We start from the raw sequence: 5,832 nt of genomic DNA, 5'->3' as shown, positions 1-5,832 counted from the left end.
GAGTGGTGTAGCGAGGCAATTGAGAAAGATAAACATCCAAGCAAGATTCATCCAGAGCTACACAAATCCAGCATCAGATGTGGAAAAGAGGGTTGATTGGCTTGTCAATAAGATAATGGAGTTAAGCATTAGAGCTAGGCCTTTTCTGTAATGGATTTTTCTTGTAAAGATGATACTTTTGTCCTAAATGAAAGTTGTTCTAAGACTGATCACGTCTTATGAATCAATGTTTTTCTGTATGCATTCACATTTTATTTGCAATTTAAGTTTTGTGTTTTGCATTTTTGTTTGCACTTTTATCATTTTATTTCCACATAGTTTACATTCATCCTCAAAACATTAAAATTAACAATAAGGGATACATTACAGAATACTGGGAAATTCCAAGCATCACTATAATACAAGGAAGAGAGCCATGGAAGATAAGATTGTTCAAATTGAAAAAACTCAACTACATTTGCAAGATGATTTAAAGAAAATACAAGAAGACTTGATCAACGCTCAAAAGGATATGCTTTCTAAGTTGGCAAGTATGTTGGAAGGGAGAAATCCGGAACATGGAAAAGGCCCTGAGCTAAGAACTGAAGAACCACTTTATCCTCCAGAGTTCACCCCAATACAATCTCAGAATATCCAAGGAATGTCTGTCCCTACCAAAGTACACATAAATCATGTCAGTGCTGCTGAGAATCTGCAACCGGGATCTGGTTCACATCCCGAAGAAAATCCATATCATCAGGTCCCAGACCTTGATGAAGAAGCTAAAAAGAACGAAAACAAGCTATTACAAGAGCAATATAAACAGTTAGCCAGCGAAGTCCAAGCTATGAAAGAAGACACCACCTTGTATGAACTTGACGCTAAGGAATTGAGTTTAGTTCCTGATTTGATCCTGCCTCAAAATTCAAGACTCTCGACTTCGAGAAATTTGACGGTACCAGATGTCCCTCATCTCATATTACGATGTTCTATAAGAAAATGATTGGTTACATCGGGGATGATCAGCTACTGATCCACTGCTTCCAAGAAAGCTTGACAGGTTTAACATTGCGATGGTATAATCAACTAAGAAGAGCTGATGTTAGATCATGAAAAGATCTGGCCAAATCATTTATTGACCAGTATAAACATGTGAAGGATGTCAAGCCTAACAGAATGGTGTTGCAAGCAATGGAGAAGAAGCATAATGAAAGTTTTAGACAATATGCTCAGAGGTGGAGGGAGGTAGCAGTGCAAGTCCACCCACCATTGGTAGAGGAGGAAACAAACCTGCTTTTTGTCAATACCTTGAAAGCTCCCTTTTTTTGCACTTTATTGATAATCCTTCTTGAAGTTTTACTGATATAGTTACGGCGGGAGAAATGATTGAAATGATGATTAAAAGCGGAAAGTTCGAGGGAGGAGAGCCCAACAAGAAACCGCCGATGAAGAAAAAGGAAAACGAAGTCAGCAACATGAGGCAATATGATTCCCATAACATCACAATGTCCCGACCTCAGGGAACAGTAACACCACCCCAAATCGACAATAGACAAGGAGCAAGGGATATGAGGAAAGAGAGACCTCAATTTGATCTGATTCCTATGACTTATAAAGAGTTATTCCACGAGTTATATGATCGACATATAGTTTTGCCTTATCATGTAGACCCTATACAACCCCCTTATCCCAAATGGTATGATGCTAGCATTAAGTGTGAATACCATGTGGGGATTCCCGAACATTCCATTGAAAATTGTCCTGCGTTCAAAAAGGTCGTCCAAGCTCTGAGAAAAAGAAACGCCATCAATTTTGGTGACAGCGAACATCCAAGCATAGCCCAGAATCCATTGCCAAACCATGCAGGAGCTGGGATTAACACAGTCGCTGAAGAGAGAGGAATGAGAACTATAAGGAATGTTAATGAGGTGGTATCACCCATGTCTTGGGTATGGTACCAAATGGTTAAAGTATGACTATTAAAAACCAGCCTGCCGTGTAAATTGTTCAACAATGAAGAGATGTGTCACTACCATAATTGCACAGAACATAATATACAACAGTGTCTTGATTTCTTAGAGCTAGTACAAGAGATTATGGATAGTAAAGAAATTGAGTTCTTCAAAGAAGTGGCTAAGAAAGAAGCAGAAGTTTATGCCTCTGAGGGGTCGTCCAAAGAGGTCTATAGTGCTAGTTGTCATCTCATCATTACTCCCAAGAATCGAGTGTCTTGAAGGGTGACCCCAAAGGTGATTATCACACCTCCATCTCTATTCCCATACAAAGATGATAAACAAGTGACCTAGAGGTATGATTGTCGAATAGGAGAGGTGGCAAAGTAACAAGAAGAAATAAATGAAGTAGGACACTTAACTAGGAGTGGTAGGTGTTATTTCAAAGAGCCTGGGAAGAAGATTGTTGTCGAGAAAGAAAAGTGTGTCGATGTGCAGATAAAGGAAGACAAACTCGTTATCAATGAACCAGTAACAGAGAATGAAGCAGTGGAATTTCTGAAATTTTTGAAACATAGTGAATATAACATTGTTGAACAACTACAAAAGCTGCCTGCTCATATTTCTGTCTTATTGCTTCTTTTGAGTTCAGAGGCTCATCGCAATGCTTTGTTAAAAGTTCTAAACCAGACCTTTGTCCCGAAGGAGTTACCTATACAGAAACTAGACCGACTAGTTGCCAACATACAAGCCGATAACTTTTTATCTTTTTCTGAGGATGAGATCCCTTCAGGGATGATTGGTAATCATAAGGCTCTGCACATTACGGTTAGGTGCAAAGGGCATATTTTATCCAGAGTATTGATAAACAACGAGTCAGCGTTAAATGTAATGCCCATAGTGACTTTGAAAAAACTACCTTGATGAGAAACTGTAAAAGTATGGTCCGAGCTTTTGATGGAATGAGAAGAGAAGTGTTAGACAAGATTGATATTCCTTTGACTATTGGTCCAACAATATATGAAGTGGAATTTCTTGTGATGAACATCATGCCTACGTACAATTACTTGTTGGGAAGGCCATGGATTCATCAGGTCGGGGCAGTTCCATCAACTTTGCACTAAAGGCTAAAGTTCGCAATAGATGGAATGTTGATATGAATTCACGCTGAAGAAGATATTATCGCTTCGGTTTTAACTACGGCTTCATACGTTGAAGTGGAAGAACAAGTTGTCAAGTGTTCTTTTAGATTGTTAGATTTTGTCAATGCAATGTTCGTGGCCGAAGGAAAGAAATCCCGAAGCCTAGATTGTCAAACTGTACCAAAATGGGACTTAAACTGACCCTTTGAAGAGGAGCGAAAATTGGTAAAAGGTTAGAACGTAAATTGCAAGGACCGGTGGGTCTGATCTACCCTATAACTAAAAGAGACATATTTAGTTTAGGGTATCAGCCAACTTTAAAGGAAAAACTGAGAAACATCAAGAAGAGTCAATAATTAAGGAAAGTAAAATTGACTGGTGAGGACCCAAGCTGGGAACCCATGATATTCCCGCCATTAAGCAGCACTTTCGTGTCAGGAGGGCATATGTTTCAAGGGACTTTGGAAAGCAGTAAAGTGGTAGTTGAGAGTGCCTTGGAGGATTAAAGCATTAATGTTATAACCGATGAGGGGTTCGAAGAAATGAGAGTTATGGGCATTTACCAAGCACCACCGGGCTTTGTGTTGAACAACTGGACTGCGGAAGAACTGCCTGTAGTTTACAAATCTTTTGCAGAGTAATACGCTAGAACTTTTCCCTATTGTTCATACCCTGGGACAGTAAGTGATTTGATGTAAAGGGTTAAGTTGTGTTTCAATAAAAGATGTGTTATGTTAATTTCAAAATGACAAACATTTTCCCATGCATATCATTCTTGGTTGTATATGTATATATTATTCCTTTCTATTTATTTATATGGGAAAAGATTCTCCCATATATATATATATATGTATATATATCATCTTTTCCGTTATTCTTTCAAGAACTCAGATATCAATGATACAAATGCGTATGACCCTAACCCGAAGATTGATTTCGAGATGCCCATATGTCAAGGGGAAATCTAAGGTTGTGATGATGATGAGGGATGTGAACTACCTTCTGAATTGCTAAAGATGTTGGAACGGGAAGATAAACAGATTCTACCTCACGAAGAGCATACAAAGATCTTGAATTTGGGTATGGATGAGGATAGAAAAGAAGTAAAGATTGGTACCACCCTGTCTGCTGAGGGAATGCAGAGTTTGATAGAATTACTTCAAGATTTCAAGGATGTATTTACTTGGTTGTACGAAGATATGCCAGGTTTGGATATAGAATTGGTTGTCCATAAACTACCAATAAAGCCTGATTGTAAGCACGTACAATAGTGACTGAGAAGAATGAGACCTGAGATGCTTCTAAAAATTAAAGAAGAAGTGAAGAAATAATTTGATGCTGGGTTTCTTACGGTGGCCAAATATCCTGAGTGGGTAGCAAATATTGTCTCGGTACCAAAGAATGATGGGAAAGTTCGAATGTGTGTCGACTATAGAGATCTTAATAGATCTAGTCCAAAGGATAATTTTCCTTTGCCACATATAGACACTTTAGTGGACAATACTGTTGGAAATTCCTTATTCTCATTTATGGAGTGAGGATTGTCAAGAGGGTTTTGAGGCGGTGAAGAGATATTTGTCGAATACTTCAATCCTAGCACCACCCATCTCAGGCAAGCCTGTAATTCTTTATTTGTCAATTTATGAAAATTTAATGGGGTGTGTGTTGAGACAACACGATCAGACTGCGAAGAAAGAGAGGGCTATTTATTACCTCAGTAAGAAGTTCACTGAATGTAAGACCAGATACTCACCAATTGAAAAACTGTGTTATGTTTTAATATAGGCTACCAGAAGGCTTAGGTAGTATATGTTGTATCATACTACTTGGCTTATATCCAAGTTGGACCCTTTGAAATATCTAATGGGTGTACCTGCATTGTCTGGAATATTTTCCCGTTGGCAAATCCTGTTGTCCGAATTTGATATCCAGTATATAAGCCAAAAGGCGGTTAAAGGGAGTGGCATAGCAAAATTCATTGCAAGTAGAGCGTCTGAAGAATATGAACCTTTGAACTTTGATTTCCTAGATGAGGATTTATTAGCTATTTATGTGGAAGAAACAACTGCATCCGCCAGTAAATACTGGAAGATGAACTTTGATGGTGCTTCAAACTCATTGGGGCATGGGATTGGGGCAATCTCACCAAATGAAGAGCATTATCCTTTTACCAGTTGGATTAATTTTGATTGTACAAATAATATGACTGAGTATGAGGCTTGTGTTATGGGTCTTAGAGTGGTTTTTGAACTTAAAGTAAAAATGCTGAAGGTATATGGGGACTCAACTTTGGTAATTTACCAACTCATAGGAGAATGGGAAACAAAAGATCCCAAACTGGTGCAATACCGTAAATTAATCCTGGAACTTATTGAAGAATATGAATAAGTGACTTTCAATTACCTCCCCAGAAAAGAAAATCAAATGGCAGATGCATTGGCTACTTTGGCAGCAACCTTTAAGATGATCGAGCATGCAAATATAATGCCTATTGAGATGAAGGCTTATGAGTATCCAGTCCACTGCTTTAACATTGAAGAAGAAGAAGATGGAAGACCTTGGTACTATGATATCCTGCAATATATAAGGTATCAAAGTTATCATGAACAGGCGACTGAGAATGACAAAAGGACCATTAGAAGAATGACAGCAGGGTATGTGATCGATGGTGAGACCCTATATAAGAAACGCATGAATCAGGTCTTATTAAGGTGTGTGGACACTAAAGAAGCCAAAATGATTCTTGAAGAAGTACATGA

Source organism: Hibiscus syriacus, unplaced genomic scaffold (genome assembly GCF_006381635.1).
Source record: "Hibiscus syriacus cultivar Baekdansim isolate YM2019G1 unplaced genomic scaffold, ASM638163v2 tig00112344_pilon, whole genome shotgun sequence".
Lineage (NCBI taxonomy): Eukaryota > Viridiplantae > Streptophyta > Magnoliopsida > Malvales > Malvaceae > Hibiscus > Hibiscus syriacus.
The sequence above is the reverse complement of the archived record's forward strand: the minus strand, read 5'-3'. Positions refer to the sequence as shown.